The 17,087-nt window shown below is 46.2% G+C and overlaps 1 protein-coding gene and 1 long non-coding RNA gene across 6 annotated transcripts in view; one reads left to right on the forward strand and one right to left on the reverse strand.

Annotated features, from left to right (window-relative positions):
* Positions 1-17,087, forward strand: part of ME3 (malic enzyme 3) — a 218,260-nt gene that overhangs the window by 103,952 nt on the left and 97,221 nt on the right. The window lies entirely within an intron of this gene.
* Positions 5,865-10,626, reverse strand: LOC116598632. Of its 2 annotated transcripts, XR_004289122.1 has the most exons (4): positions 10,483-10,626; positions 10,223-10,326; positions 8,195-8,794; positions 5,865-8,025 (listed from the first exon to the last, which is right to left on the reverse strand). It is a non-coding gene; the product is annotated as an uncharacterized LOC116598632 (long non-coding RNA). The 2 variants fall into 2 exon arrangements; XR_004289121.1 differs by having other exon boundaries at positions 5,865-8,794.

Genomic DNA, 17,087 nt, shown 5'->3' on the forward strand with positions numbered 1-17,087 from the left:
CTGTCTTCTAATTAGGTTCAGCAAGCCTTGATTAAGCATCATGTTTATGGTTGGCCACCGTCAAGTACAGGGAAGATCCAAATGGAATAAGATAGTTTATTCCAGGTCTCTGACCCTGAGGAGTTCACAGGCCAGCTGCAAAGAGCATCTCTAAAGCAATGTAAGCCACTTTGTAAAGTGCGGTGGGGATTGTCTAGTTTATTCCGGAAGTATGCAGGTAATTCATTGTGGTAAGAAATCTCTCCACTGAATTGTTGTTTCTTGATCTAAACCTTGAAAAACAGATTTTGATTCCCATTGGGAACATGACCCAGCACAATCCCTTGCATGCAAAGATTTGTGGATGAGCTCCAAGCAGGAAGAACTGCCTGAGTGAGACACATGGTTGGAACAAGCCAGGATCACAGATGCTCGGGACTGGGAATGCGGAAGACATGTCGCTGGCTGCCCTTTCCTCCTTCACAAAACCCTGGTTGTGTTTTCGTTTTGCTTTGTCAGTGATCTTTCTTTCTCCCAGTGGCCATGTGCTTTGAAGAAGTCTTGGTCTTTCCCAGCACCAAGTAATGGGTCTTAATTAATCCCAGCCAATCATGGTAAAGTCCTTCGGCCAGTGACAATTCTGGGCAAAGAGAGGGGAGGGTAGTCTGCCAGAGGACTCCTGGAAAGGTGTTTCTTGTCCCAAGAGGGCTCCTTCTTCCACGTCCACATGGGATGCGTGGAATTCTGTTAATCATTCTACAGTCACGAAGAAAACACCCCAGAGGGCAGGCCAGTAATGCCCCAAATGGTAATGAGGGCAGCCTGTGTCCTTAGTGACATTGTTGAGCCACTGAATAAACAAATCGTGGAGGTGCCTTCCCCTGCACTTCTTATTATGTGAAATGAACTTCCTCTTTCCAGTCAGTTGAGTCAGTGCTGTGTTGCTGGCAGCCGAAAGCAGTGTTCCTTCCTGAGGGGATGCCTGAGTCACCTCTGTCACATAGCAGCAGCTCACGTTGGTTTTTTGAGACCTCCTGATGCACCAGACACTCTTCTAGGGTTTCACCAATGTCACAGCATCTCTCTGTGTTAATACTGTTAGGCCCATTTTCATGAAAAGGGAAACTGAGGCACTATGAGCTGAAGTAACTACAAATGTCTAGTACATGGAAGCGCCCACCCCTCCGAGTCTCCAGAGCATATGCCTGAGCAACCTTCCTGAGTCTCTTCCCTCTGGTGACTGAGCATGTCCGGTGGGAGGACTCACCACCACACTGGCCCACGGCCCGTGCAGGGGGTCTTAGGAAACAGGCCACCGACAGGCTGGGGGAGGTAGCACTGATGTAAGGCAGAGCGTGGGGTTGGGATTGTATTAGTGTGAGATCACAGTACACTTTTGAGTGGGAAACTGTAACAAAAGTGTTTTTCGAGAAGGACAATTCTTGAGGATTCAAGAGGAGAGGCCATAGGACACTGTTTTATTTACAGAAGCACCAGGAGAGCAGAGCCAGAGAGGGTCCTAGATGTGAAGATGAAAGTGAGGAAGGGGACCCTGTAGACGCTGGTGTGATGTGGTGGTGAAGAGAGAACTGTCAGATCTGAAGGTGCTGGGGCATAATGGCGGTCATGGAAAGTTGAGATGGACTCCAGAAATGGACCTTCAAGCTGGATGGCGACCACCACCATGACCACTGTCTTTCACTGAGTGGCCAGTAGGGTGATGATTCTGGTATCTTTATTATCTCTGACTCTTAGAACAGTCCTGAGAGGTCAGATACCATGATTGTCCCCGGGTCACAGACAAGAGGTTCAGAGGCGATGGGGACCTTGCCTAGAGCCATCTGGCTAGTGCCTTCCAGGGTCTAAACACAAGTCTGTCCTCTTCCAATGCCTCCCTCTCCATCCTCATTGGAACTCCCTCTAGTCCTGCATTGTTGAAACTTGACATTTCTGAATCATGGCTCCACAAATATTCATACGCCCCCCCTCCCAAACAACAGAGGCAAATCAAACACATTCCTTAGCCTGAATGACATTAGCAGTTGGTGTCTGCAGGAGCCCCATGTGCATCAGCTCGGTTAGAGTCTGCTGGGGGAAGACGAGGTGAAGTGAAGCTATGAAGGGCGATGCCGTATCAGGGTGCCCTGTTAGAGCACCTCAGGGAGAGAGCCAGACCTTGTGCCTTGACAGGTCCTGCATACCTGCACAGACAGAGCCTTTCTGGCAGGTAGCAAGGACACACCAAGAGCTTCAGGGTCCTGCTACCATGACACCCCCTTGAGTTGGTATTGGGGTATTACATGGCCTCCAGTTTTAGAAGCAGCCTACACAGCCAACACAGATGTTACTAGTGCACCCCGGAACTCCCAGACAGCACTCCACTCTGGGTTCTGAGACAGGTGGAGGCATTGGCCTCCTACAAGGACTTTGAAAAGAGTCCCATCTCTTCCAGAAGCCTCAGGTGGAGCCCTGTCTGTGAGGAGGTGGAATTGATTAGCTCTGAAGACACCTGGGGCTCTAGCTGCAATTCTGCAGGTTCGCCTCCCCTTGCAGCATATAATGAGACCATCCTGCAGCTGTCCATCAACCAGCTCAAAGGCCAAGAGGGGACATGACAGCTTGCCCAGGGGTACAAGTCAGTGGGAATGGTAGGACTAGAACTCAGATCTAGAGATAGATATCCGCCCCCATCATTTGAATCAAGCTTAATTCATAATGATGACTTATATGTATAAAGTAGTTTGAAGTTTTAGAATGAATTCAAATACGGTCCCACCAGCTGCTCTGTGAAACAGATAGGGCAGCCCCTTTCACTTGAGGAAATGGATGATTCCAAAGGTTGACTTCCCCAGGTTGTACAAATAGTGAGAGGTAGAACCGAACTGTTTCTATTTGCCATCCAGGACTCTTCTTCCCACCGCTTGATGATGGGCAGGAGTCATGTGTGTTTAGCTCACCATTGAATACCCAGTGCCCAGCACTGAGCCTGGCATATTGCCTTGTTGGATAGAAGGAAGCTATATGGAAGGATCCACAGTTAGAATAGGAGCAATGATAAAACAAGCTTGGAGTCTCATTTCTCTGATGACTTCTAATAGAATCTTATCTAGATGAAGGGCACCTGGGTGGCTCAATCAGTTAAGCATCCGACTCTTGGTTTTGGCTCAGGTCGTGAGCTCAGGGTTGTAGGATCAAACTTCAAATCATGGGTCTCCCCACTCAGCAGGGAGTCTGCTTGTCCATCTCCCTCTGCCCCTCCCCCTATGCCCTCTCTAAAATAAGTAAATCTTAAAAAAAAAAAAAAAAGAAGAATCCCACATGAGATTCTATTAATGATTCTTTATAAACAAAGATCTTTAACTTTATTAATTTTGTTTAAAATTCTTAGTGTTTAATTTTTTTAACATTAACCTAAATGTTATTTGATTTCTTTAAGAATCTTTAGCAGGTAGACCTTCCAGGACCTGAGACAGAGTAGCACTCAGTAAGTGCCAGGCTAAGTGTTTCTGGAATTTAATAGAATGTGTAAAGCTAAGCTGGGGAGATAAAAGTAATTGCAGAGTTTCTATGTTACTGGGATAATTAAAGAATAACATTTATCGCCTTCTTTACAAAATAACTTTATCCACAAACCCAGACCTATCAGTTGGGAAGATCAATAGCTAGAGTGGAACGCAGGCCACCTGGGGGGCTCAGCCGGTTAAGCGTCTGCCTTTGGCTCAAGTCAGGATCCCAGGGTCCTGGCACTGGGCTTCCTGCTCAGCGGGAGGCGTGCTTCTCCCTCTGCCCACCACCCCCACCCCATTTAAGCTTGTGCCCCTGAGCATTGCTCTCTCTCAAATAGATAAGTAAAATCTTTTCTAAAAATAGGGTTGAGGGAAATTGGAAGGGGAGATGAACCATGAGAGACTATGGACTCTGAAAAACAATCTGAGGGTTTTGAAGGGGCAGGGGGTAGGAGGTTGGGGAACCAGGTGGTGGGTATTGGAGAGGGCACGGATTGCATGGAGCACTGGGTGTGGTGCAAAAACAATGAATACTGTTACGCTGAAAATAAATTTTAAAAATTAAAAAAAAAAAGAAAAAGAGAAGAAAAATAAATAAATAAATAAATAAACAAAATAGCCAAAGGGGGGGGAAAAATAGAGTAGAATGAGATTATGACCTGCATTTCCGGAGTCTTGGGTTCCAGAGGATTAATAACCATGCCCAGCCCTCATCACAGAAGAAAGGCAGTAGGTGGCACTTGTTGGCCAGTGTGGCCTAGACCTTGCAGGAGCCTGTCAGTGCTTCTCCTGTAGACATCAGGTTGTCATGGTAACATTTCTACCAAGGGAAGAACAGATGCAGCCAGAGTGAACCTCCTTTGAGCAAATGGGGGTGGGGGTGGGAGTCACCAGGGGTGAGAAGCAGAGAAACTTCTCTCTTTCTAGACGAAGATGGTACAGGAAATTTGAATTCGAGTAACAGTAGAACACACTTAGGCAGGGTGCTAGCTAGAATAATTAAGATAAATATGCAATTAAATTATTCTGATTATCAGACTGGGAGGTGAAACCTCTACAGAGGCCAATGATTTTAGATTTCTGTAAAAGTCCACTTACCACAGATTATAGCTGCCAGCTTTCTTTCCCATGGTTCTGATTCACTATGTCAGGAGTGGGGTACAAGGATCTCCGTTTAGAAACTGCCCGCAGCTCATTGTAGGCAAAGCCCCACCCCACGCCTTAAGTGTTTTAGAACTACACCGGCATCACCTGGACCCTATTTTCATAAACTCTGCTCTGGGAAAACACGGAGCACCAGAAATCAAGTCGGAGCAGACTCTGCTATTCTCACCTGTTGGAAAAACTTAGGGAAAATAAAGGCCCTTTTCTACTTAGTCCTAGTTCAAAAACAAAACAATAAGAAGCTACTTCAGTTAATACAGTGCACTTTCTTCTAAGCTTACATTTTGCTAAATGCTTCATTAATTGACAGAAACCGGGAGTTTTCCCTTTGCCTGATGCCCTCACCCCAGGACAGACTCCCACCTACCCTTTAAAACCCAGCCCCCATGTCTTCATCTCTTGCCACTTCCTCGGTCTCTCTCCTCCCTCCCTCATGATGGAATATTTTGCTCCTCCCTCTATCTATGGGTGCACAGGGGCTTTCTGCTAATAATGTTAATGAACTCACTGCAGTATTACCCAGTGGATATTCACAGATCTGCTTTATCAAACAGGGAGCTTATTAGACCGTTGGACCTTGTGTCTATTCCTCTTTGTGTCTTTGTCCTTTTCTGTCACCCCTGGCATGGCAATTCCCATGTACTAGAATGAATATGAGCCCCATAAAGTCAGGAATTTTTGTTTGTTTTGTTAACTGAGATAAATTTCCCGATTGCCTAGAATAGTGCTTATTACATGGGGGGGTGTCTAATAAATAATTATTGAACTAGTTCATGAATGAGTGCTTTACCTCACACAAGCCAATAGAAAAGGAAGACTGGGGGACACCTGGGTGGCTCAGTCGCTTAAGTGTCTGTTTCCGGCTTAGGTTATGATCCTGGGGTCTTGAGATCGAGTCTCTCATTGGGCTCCCTGCTCAAGTAGGAGCCTCCTTCTCCTTCTGCCTGCCTCTTTCTTTCTCTCCTCTCTGACAAATAAATAAAATCTTCAAAAGAGAGAGAGAGAAATAGAGGAAAGGAAAGAAAGTCTGGACCTACTATGTTTTTTAGCATAACAGCAAAAATTATTCATAATGACACCAATATTATCAGTCTCCTGAACAGAATAAGATCCCCATTTGATATGCCTGTCATCTGATAGCTTGGGGGTTGGCTATACAGACCCAGGATATTCTAACTGAGAGAAAGCAATAATATTGCAAGCATATACCTCGTACGTACATAAATCAGATCAAGTCAACTTTTCATAACCTTACTTATTATATTCTATTAACATAAGCCCAGGATGTGAAGGATTTCCTAAGCTTTTTTACATGGAATATAGGAAAATAAGCTTTCTTCTGTTGAGCACTGACCAAACCTGCCAGGCATTGTACTGTTTTCCATATGTTATTTCTCTTAATTGTCATACACAACTTTATTAGAAATGTTTCGTTCTCCCTGTTTTACAGATGAGAAAACTGAGGCTCAAAGGTAGTCATTTGTCAAGGTCACTGAGCTACGAACCAGCAGACTTGAGATTGGCATCTGTGTGCGTCTGAGCCTCTGCTCTTGAGCTTCACAATAACGCTGGTGATTTGAGTTGAGTGGATTCAGTTGGGACTTACTCTAACCCAAGAAGCTGGCATCTTTCCCTGGTCATTTGAAAGTAAACACTTTCTTGTCCTTGAACATTCCTGACCTTGAGTTTTTTGAGACTTCTTCCTTTAAAGACATTTATAGTTGGGAGGCTACACTTGGTCTGAATGACAGGTCAGATGTCTCCTGGCGCCCCCTCCCGCTTCACTCTTGATGAGTAGCCCTTTTAGACATTTGGTTCCAGGCGCTTAAACTGTCTCTTACATGTGCTTCCAGGAATCAGGGTCCCTGAGGTTTGTACATATGTTTTCCCAGTGAACTTTTGTCCTCTTTGAAAACTGCATTCTGCTCTCCTTTATTAAATTCCAGCTTTCATGACTAATATGCGCTGATAGCTCCAGAAATGTTTATATAATGAATGAAAGTGGGCAGAGTCTTCCGCTTACAAATTGCTTCAAGATAGGGTGCAGATGCCTGCTCGTAGAATTGTCTCGTAAATGCTAGCATAAAATGGATGCGAGCTTTTACAAGTTCAGCTTGTCCTTGGCCTAGGGGCCTGTACGGTCTCAGAGGGTCTTGCTAGGGCTCTGAGCTCCTAGCCCGTTTCTCAAAGGCCACAGAAATGTATGACTCAGTGGGAAAAACTTTGTGTGACTACTTCTCAAATCCGCATCGGAAAAATCAACACATAGGATGTTTTTTTGCCTCTTTATCTTTCACATACCTGTAAACAAGGGGCCCCTGAGTTAGAGGAATGGCAATTTCAGACTCTCAGGTTTGATGATTATTTGCTTGGAAAAATCAGAAGTTCATGTTAGAACAGAGCCGTGTTCCAAAACGCTTACTGCTCAGAGACCCAGATTAACTAGCGGTCTTCTAGACAGCAGGAAGGTGTGTGTTTATTTTGCAAAGTGGAGGCATGTGTGGGTCTGTGCCGTGTTCACAACCATAAAAGAAACTGAAGAGTGTTAAGTGTGACTTCTCAGGAAAAAGGGGGCCTGAAGCCTCCGTGATTATTATTTTTGGAGGAGTAAATATTTCAGTAGAAAAAGAAACTCCTTTGTACCAACTCTGTCTTAGTTTCCTTGGCACATTTTAATTTTTTCAAGTAACAGCTGAAACCACATTAATCTTCCCTGTTCTAATTGGAAGCATCTGTGAATTGTAAAATTAGAATTTTTTGATTCTGCGCTGATTTGCTATTTGGACAGGGGTGTCAGTTTCAGCTGAAATTTCCAACTATGACCTTTTTTTCCCCTCCTGTTTATAAATTGTCCAGTCAGCCAGTGATGTGATGGGGATACAAGGCACTCTTCATCAGCTTTTCCATGTATGCGTGCTTTTTGGATGAAAACCACACTTTCTTCTTTAGCTATTTGTACACCTTATCAGGATCCTTTTGATTCAAAGAGAACAGATGGAGAAGTTCTCCCAACCCTTGGAATGCGACTCGAACCATTTTCTCCTGCCAAAAAGCATTCATAATCATTGATACCAGAGCAATATCTGAGATTTGCAAATTCCAGGAAGCAAATATAGACAAATAATGAGAAAGTTACTCTGGTTGTTTTCTGCTAATAGAAGCGTGCATCCTAAGGGGCTTCGTGTTTTACAGATACCTCCTAAATCCAACGAGACGCCTGAGGGCACAGTGCCTCCTTCTCACCTGGTCACCTGTGCTGTTTAGACTCCTCGGCTCCAGGGTCCTACCTCCTCTGGTCCAGCCTCAGTCTTCTCAGGTGTGAATGGGAACCACACCTGTCGCCCAGATCTGCAGCGATGAGTCAATGCCGTAGTATCTGTAAAATGTGCCCAGGGGGAGTGTCTGAGTCTGTTCAGTCTGCTGTCACAAAATACCACAGACTGGGTGGCTGTAAACTCTAGCTCGGAACTAGAGTCCGGAAGCCTGAGACCAGAGCGCTGGCCTAGTTGGGTGAGGGCCCTCCCAGATGGCAGGTTTCTTCTTACCCTCACATGGCAGAAGGTTCAGGAGGCTTCTCCAGGGCCTCTTGTAAGACGCTAATCCCTCTCCTGAGGGCTCCATCCTCATGACTTTATCACCTCCCACAGGCCCCACCTCCTAATGCCATCACAGTGGGCCCTAGGATTTCAACATGTGAACAGGGAGGAGGGGAACACGTTCAGACCGTAGCAGGAGCTCAACAAATCTTGGCTTCTTTTTTAATTTCCCACTCTCTACACCCCGGAAGTAGAAATGATGAGTTACCCAAGGCCCAGGATAAGACTCGCCAGAAGGCAAGACCAGTCTGAGGCCGGTGGGTCTACCGCTATTAAGGCTTCATTCTTTGGGTTCAACCCCACCTTTGCAGTGTGGTACCGAGTGTGCTGTCCACCTTTCCTGAAAGCCGAGAGAGCAAAAGACCATGGGTGATCGCAGCCACTTCACGTGTGCTCTGTGTCCTTTGCCAGGTTCAAATTAACGACGACACAGAGAGAGGATTCCAAAGGAAGGCACCAGAAAGATAAGCTTGACTTTGCATGGTGGACACCCCATAAATGTCTTCAGTATTGAATTTAATGGATGGGACCGGCAGATCAGTACATTTTCTGAAAGTGAAAAGGAAAACAAACAATAATTGTGCCAAAACACAAGCAAACCAAAATATGTAGTCACCCTGTCTGTGAACCAGGGTACAAAATTAAGCATCTCTTGGAGGGAAACTGATATTCATTCCTTTGGAAAACATTTATTAGGTTAATTAAAAATTAATTAATTAAGAATTAAGACACTGTGAGTAACATTGTATTATTTTATTTAGTGCTCACACAAACTCAATGAGATGATTTAATAAATTAGTGGCTAATTAGAGTTCTGTTTAAATAATAAGCAACTAATACTGAGGTTAAGTAATTTTCCAGAGTTGCCCAGCAAGTAAGGGTTGGTTAGAGCTGGGAGCTGGACTGGGGTGTGTCTCACTCCAGATCTGTGCTGTTGCTGCTATTCCATGGATTGATTTCTTCTTCTTCTTCTCCTCCTCCTCCTCCTCCTCTTCCTCTTCCTCCTCCTCCTCCTCCTCCTCCTCCTCCTCTTCCTCCTCCTCCTCCTCCTCTTCCTTCTCCTCCTCCTCCTCCTTCTTCTTTGCTACAAAAATTTAAGAAAGCTCCATCTTGGTTTTATCACATGCTTTTATTACTCAGTTTCTCCTTTTGTACCTACTTGTTATGAACTACGGAATTGGCGTGACCGACTCATGGCCTTTCCTTCCTCATGTCCTTGCGTCCTTGCAGAGAACAACCTAGAAAGTACAGATCTTGCTAGAGTATGTTGTAGAATCCTAGATCTTTAGAGGTTATCTCATCTACTTTACATTTTTCAGAGGGGGAAAACGGACTCCAAGAGGTCTGGTTGGCCTCGAACTTCCTCAGACTCACCGAGCTAGACATAGTGGTGCGAACCCTAGCACCCTTGTCCTGACCGCTCCATTCTCACATTCAGGGAAGGAGAGAAAGGAATAGATCATCTTTCTGGAAATCCCTTTCTGAAGGGGATACAGTGTCCATTGGGTTGTATAGGGGACCCATGGAAATCAATGGAAATGGTGGATTTGGTCCCTGCCTTTCTGAGGCTTCAAGTCTGCGTGGGGGAAAATCATCCCACAGAAGCGAGAGGGAGAAAAATGGGGCAGTGGAGCCAAAGGGCCCTAGACTGCAGCTCTCTCAGCCCTCCTGGGCCTGCTTGTTCTGTGCTCCTTCCCCTCTTCCAGCAATGTCTCTGTCATACCCCAGTGTGCTGCTGCTGCTGCTTCTTTTTTTTTTTTTTCCGGTCTGCCTCCCTCAGAAAACCTGACTAAATCAGAGGTAAAGTCTCATCCCTCCTTGTTTCCCATGTGTCCAGCAAAATGCATGGTGCAAAGCAGAATGGAGCCTGTGCATGGGGCAAGGCACTTGTTACCTTCAAGCACGAGAGAGCCAGGAAGCGCAGCCCACTAGGAGGCCCCCCGAAGGAGGCCTGTGGACGGATGTCTCACTCCTCACCTTTAGGCCTCACTCCAAGGACAGGAACACTCCACACCACTTGTTAACCTGGGAGGATCTGGAGGAGGAAAAGAGGCCTCCACCGGAGCTTTGTAACATCCCACCTAGAGGGAGACAGAAAGCAAACAGGATGGGCTGTTCAAGGTACAGGAAATTAGCTAGGGTTGGTCAGTGGGTTAAAAATAATCAAAATGTTCCTCATGGTAGAAAATAAAACCAAAGAAGGAGCGTGAGTGGCCTACCACGAACCCATCCCTTACTTCAGCCACGCTCCCTGCAGACACTTGACCGAAGCAGGGAAGAATATGATTTGTTAAGTTCCTCCAAGGCAAGGCCAGCTTCCTCCTCTTGACCTCGGGCGGGGCCTCACCGGCTGCTGGGCCGCAGAGGCTCTTGGGACTTCTCAGACCCTCCTCTCCTGCTGTGCTGCTGGAGCCTACCCATAGCCTCTTTCTGCATTTCAGAGGATAACTTCCTTTCCTGCCCAAAATGTATCTGTCCTGGCAAAAAACAGGTGCTATGATGGTTTTGTGGCAACAGGGAGCCTTTGTTCCCGAGTTGAACGTGCCGCCCTCCACCCCCCACCCCCGAGCCCAGTCTCGGTGGTTTGCCTAATGTCACAGGCCCTTTTAAATTAAGTCCTCCTTTCGTGTTGCACTCGCTGCCAAGAAGCCTAAATGAATGCTGTCTATTGGAGTGGATTTTGCTAGTCCCCCCCTCCCCCAGTTCTATTTTAGGAAACTTCCGAGGGTCACTCGGCTGCAGGCAGAGATAAGGGTTAAGAGTCTTTTTCTCAAGAAAAAACATTCTCCTAAGTGAATGTTATCTTGGCTTTTCTTTCTCTTTGGTGTCACTGAATTCTAACATTCCAGAGGATTTTTCTGGCTCTTGATGGAAACTGGAGATAACGATGTAATTGACAGGCTTTGTTGGATGGAGGAAACCTCACGCACGCTGCTAGCCCTTGCAGCATTCCCGCAAACTGGGGTTTTCAGGGCTGCACGGGGAAGGAATCCTGATCGCTGTTGCCCATGGCCACCGTGCGGAAGGCAGCGTATTGATGCATTTGCTTCCTAAAGCTGCTGTAGCCAAATAGCACAAGCTGGGGTCTTAAAACCACAGGAACTCCTTGTCTCACAGTTCTGGAGGCCAGAAGTGTGAAATCAAAGTGTTGACAGAGTTGTGCTCGCTCTGAAATCAGTAGGGGAGGATCCTTCCTTGCCTCTCCCACCTCCCCTTGTTTGCCATTGGTCCTTGGGGTCCCTCGTCTTACAGACGTATTCGTGCATTCGCACCTTGGTCACCACGTGGTGGTTTTCTCCCTGGGTGTCCCTACCTCTTGCTATGGGGACACCAGTCACACTGGATCAGAGTCCCCTTGTGACCTCAATTAAATGGTGTCTGCTAACACCCTATTTCCAAATAATGTCACAAGTACCTGGGTTTAGGATTTCCATATATCTTCTGGGAGAAACACAAGTCAACCTGTAACAATTGGCTTCGAGTTTTTCTCACCTGGAGAATACGTGGCTATGTTCTCAGCTTTTAGCCCAAGTCATCAGTATCCGCTGCCACTGACAGAGCCCTCCTCACAGGCCAAGCGCTCCACAGTGCACCTGTTACAGGTAATTTCATTTGATCCTCACACAAGGACTTTGAGGCCTGTATTACTATATGTCCCATTCATAACTGCAAAAATAAAGGCCCAGAGCTGTCTCATTTTGGCATTCCGAGCCACTCAGCATACCCAAGACATATCTTGCTTTTGGGGTACTTATGGGCACTTGGTGCTGTGCTAGGCCCGGTGTGGGGCAGGGGGACAACAGTGAGTGAGACGGGTGTTGTCCAGTCCGCAGAGAGCATTCAGTCTAGTAGGAGGAGGTGCACATGAAAGACACGATTTCCTAAATGACAGGTCCTAACTCGCACTGCCATAGTGCCCTTTCCAGGCAGGAATTCTTTCTTTCTGATGTCACTGTCTGAGATCCACTACAGGAATGGGACTGCTGACACGAAGAGCAGTGAGAATTTCCGCAGAGCACGGGGGCCCTCACCTCCGCTCAGCCAGAGCTCTGACATCTTTTCTTAACTAATGGGCATCGAGGAGAGATTTTGTTGAAGGGAGTGTACCATGACTGAGTTACACGGTAGAACAAAATGGCCCTAAAATTGTCCACACTTAAAGCAAAACGTGTTCTGTTATGCTGCATCGTGTCCCTTGTGGGTCAGCTGGGCCTCATACTTGGGTCTTTTTCTCTCTGGGACTGGGCTCCTGAAGTCACCCCATCTGAAGCCATACAGGCTGCTGTGGGAGGGGAAAGAAAATATGGTGAATCGCACCTCAGCCTTGAAACATTTGCACCCCAAGGGGTCACATAGACTCTGGAGCAGGGTGAACAGCCTATCACAAATACGCCTGTCAGGCCACATGGCAGGAGCACGGGGAAGAAGGCAGCCGGTGTTCAGCGCAGTTTTGGTTACACATCCATCCATTCCCTTCCCCGTCTGCCCATGTACCCCAAAGCTCCATGCAGGAGGCGGTCAGTCTTCCCGCTTCTCTGGCCCCTCCTTCTCAGCTTGGTCAGCAGATCCTGCTGTCCCGGCATCAGCTAAGGGAGAATCTGGGTTCTGTTTCTAGAAACTGAAGTCGCAAAGTCCAAATTGGCAAAAGCCATAAATCAGGGGGACAGCAGTCAGTGTTCACCAACAGTTCTCAGCAGGGGTTCCCCTTAGACATCAACCTCACAACTCCACGTACAACACAATTTTAATAGCTACTTTACTGACTCACAACTTTTCCGGAATAAGCTGTATGTAATGTAAAGCAGGGCATGTATTCAGGTACGCCCTGGATTCCAGAGGTTGGCAGTTGGCCATATTCACTATAGGTATTTTTTTTCTTCCCTCAAGTTCCAAAATTGTTTCCTTGAAGTAAACAGGAAAATCTTGGGGAAGTCATCAATAGCCAAAGTTATTTTTGTTTTTTTCCTGTTCCGTGGAATGACTGTTAACTGCGAGAGAGTCCCAGGAGTGCCGCTGTCCCAGATGGCCATCTTCGCAGCCCCAGGAGCTGTGAAGGACACTCCATTCCAATTACTCAGAAGAGTCATTAGCCTTGATGAATGTTCAGGTAATGTTAGCTCACCACAGGATGTTCAGCACCTCAGGAACCCCCCGGGGGAGCCTGTAACTCACTCAAAAGCTGGAAATGCCTCTGTGTCTCAGCCCAGGGCTTCCTGGGGCTTCCCAATTTCCTGCCTCTTTTCTTGCCTCAGAGCAGGATGATAACATCTCACCAGCTGTCAAAGGCAATGCTTCACAGGGCACCGCTTATTTCAGGGGATTCTAGCTCCTTCTCATGGAAAGATTGAAGCAGGCCCAGCTGTGGACGTAGACAGCTCCTCGACACATTAAGTGATGGCCCCATCCATCCATCATGGGCCATCAGGAAACCAGAGAGACTGGCCTGCTTTAGGAGGGTTTCACATTAGCCCTGACTCAGACTCACTCTGTTGGACAAGGTCAGACGAGCACCAAGGTTCACGTTGTCTGTAGGGCTTTCCGGTGTGCGGAGTTTTTGTGCACTTGCCTTGTTTCATCCTCAGTCACTCCGTCATGGAGAAGCCATTGCTTCCATTTCAGTGAAGAGGAAACAGAGGCACAGAGAGTTGAAGTGACTTGCCCAAATCACACACTAAAGGAGCCACGTTTCTGGGATCTAAAAGACCTGGGCTTTGATCTCATCTCTGCTTTCACATCTGTAGTTCTTAATGCCCTCTGTGGAGTGGTGGTGATGCCCACCTGGTAGTCTTGCGAGAGAACTAAGATATGTACGTAAAGGGTCCAGCAGGGCTCCTGGAACAGAGATGCTCAAAACGCCTATTGGATGGATGGATGGATGGATGGACGGACGGACAAGTGAATGAGTGAACGAATGGTGAATGAGTGAGTGACTAAATGAATATTGCCCATTTGTGCTGTGGTTTTCCTTTCAGTTTGCCCTTGATACCAATCTCACTGAATGCTAGCTTTTGCAGGGAACATGGAAAACTTTTAATCCCCCAACTGTGTATTGCTACAGTGTTTGGCCCTCACTCAGTGACCCACATAATGGAAGATTTTCCATCAAACTTTATGACTGTCTTCCTGTTTCATCAAAGGCACATATAACTGCCAATCATGGCTCCTCACCAACGTGCATGCTCACTTGAAATCATTCTAGTTAAAATGCAAATTCATAATTAGCTACTAACATCCACTGAGCATTTACTATGAGCCAGGTGCTTCACTGGCATTTTGCCAGCATTTAAACCCGAGCAGTCTGACTCCTGAGTCTGCACTAGCCAAGCAACATTAAGAGCCGTCTCTTGTTCAGGGATTACTATATGCCAACAGATACTATACTAAACTCTTTTGAATCCACATTGTCTTCATTAGTGTTTATAGCAAAGGTATGAAGGAGCTGGTGTCATGGTCTCATGTTAAAGATAAGGAACTGAACTTGAGGAAGGGAAGTAACTTGTCCATAAGCCACATAGCTGGTTGGGTAGCAGGGGCAGGCTTTGACCCAGGTGTTATAGTTATAAAGTTCTATTTATGATTATATTTAACCCCTAGGCTGTGCCACCTTCCATCTGCCATTTCACCAAAACCTTACTTGACTCTCTTGTAGCCCCATCATTTTCAGTGCTTTGCGTTATAGGAAGTTAGGTGAAAATCCCCACTGCAGCCTCGGGGACTCCGGAGGGTCTGAGGTCTCAGGAGAGACTAAGCAGGTGTAGGTAAGCCTACCTCCTACAGCCCTTAGGTATTCTTCCAGAAGTCACTAAGGAGGAATGCAGGGGAGCGATTGTCTACATTTCTCACTTGACCAGAACCTCGTGGAAACAGCAGACCCCATCACCAAGTACTGCTGGGCAAGATGGTTTCCCCCGAGTGGAAAGTGGCTGAAGCTGCAAACAGGTTGCTGAGGTCATTGAAGGGTTTACTTCCCTGACAGTTTCTTCTTTCTGAACTGTTCTAGGGGCACTTCTGTCTGGAAATGGGTGGATGGGCAGGAGACCCCCACAGGGTCCTGATGGAACCTGCAATCCGTTTATCATCAGACTCCCTCACTCTGTTGGGGGATTTCAGTTCCTCACCAACATGCATCAGAGAAAAAGTTTCCATTAGTGGCCCCAAAGAGCATCTCTGTACATTTCATTCTATACCTCTAGCTGTGGGAACAAGAAGTCTGAGTCGATGGAAAGATCATGGACTCTGGACCCGGGTTCCACCAGGTTCTGATGCTTATGAACTGTGTGACCTTGAACAAGTCACTTCACTTTTCTGGGTATCAAGGTCCCCTTTTATAAAACGAGGTCTTTGGACTAGATATTTCAAAATCCCCATCCAGTCAATGAATTTGGGATCATTTGTAACTACAATTATGATAATAGATGGAGAAGCACTTTGAGAAGTGATTAAAAGCTCTTAATACATTTCAAAAGGTGTTATTTTTGCAACATGATCTCTGCCAAGCATTAAACTATATATGCCAAAAATGAGAGTAAGAGGATCTGTTGAAATTTTAGTAGCTCAAATTTAAATGTAAAAATCTTCATTTCAAGTGTCTTACCTCCCTGTCCTTATCTTCAACGAAGACAGACTGTTTTAATGTATCAAAGAATTTCTGTAATCATACTTTTCCTGTATTTAGAATTAATAACAAGAGCTTTGCTAAGATCTAGAATAGGGATCCTATCCCTTAAGATATGAGCTTTCTATTAAGTATCATTACTCAGGGGAACGTTGAAAACCGGAGCTGTTTGGACGAGGAACATTTCCAGAACAAGGGCATGTTAAAGGCTTTAAGAGGCCAAGGAATGCGTCACTGGGATTAATTAATTAATGTGTCACTGGGGTAAATGACTTCCCCAAGGTCACTCGGTGAGTCATCAGTGAGCCTGGGGTTGGGACTCCGTTCCCCCAGCTCGGAAGAACTGGCATCCTGTTGGTGTTATTGTTCTATGCAACTAGCTCTGGACAGCCTCAGGGGGAAATCACTTATGGATATTAGAAATGCAGCTATGGGAAAGTAAAAACTGGCAGAAACACACCCCTAACGAGACTTTTGCAGGTCAGGCCTCAGAGCAATGGCTGGTTTGAGAGGTGGAGAGGTGGTTCTTTAGAAGTTCCAGGCTTGTATGCTCTCCTTGACCCATTCACCCTTCTGTTGCCACCAAGGCAAGTTCCCCTGTTAAAACTTCCGAAAGCCAGATGAGGCTGCTTTTCTCATGCAGGGCAGTCCTTGAAGTTCATTATTACCAACATAATGATCTCCCAAATTTCCTAGAGATGATTCTTAGAAACAAGTTCCAAGAAGCCAATCCAGTGCTTTGTTTTCATCTAGATCGATATAACTGAGCACCCCCTGGTTGTTTCAAAATGGTACAGTAAATGCCTGGAACTTGCTTGAGGGGCATCTGGGTGGTTCAGCTGGTTAAACATCTGCCTTTGCCTCAGGTCATGATCCCAGGTCCTGGGATGGAGCCCCACATCAGGCTCCCTGCTCAGCGGGGAGCCTATTTCTCCTCTCCCTCTGCAGCTCTCCCTGCTTATGCTCTCTTTCTGTCATATAAATACATATAATCTTTAAAAAAAGAAGAAGGTAAGGGTGCTTCGGTTTCTCAGTGGGTTAAGCCTCTGCCTTCAGCCCAGAACCCTGATCTCAGGGTCCTGGGATCGAGTCCCACATTGGGCTCTCTGTTCAGCAGAGAGCCTGCTTCCCCCTCTCTCTCTCTGTCTGCCTCTCTGCCTACTTGCGATCTCTCTCTCTCTGTCAAATAAATAAATAAAATCTTTTATAAATAAATAAATAAATAAG

This window comes from Mustela erminea, chromosome 9 (genome assembly GCF_009829155.1).
Source record: "Mustela erminea isolate mMusErm1 chromosome 9, mMusErm1.Pri, whole genome shotgun sequence".
Taxonomy (NCBI): domain Eukaryota; kingdom Metazoa; phylum Chordata; class Mammalia; order Carnivora; family Mustelidae; genus Mustela; species Mustela erminea.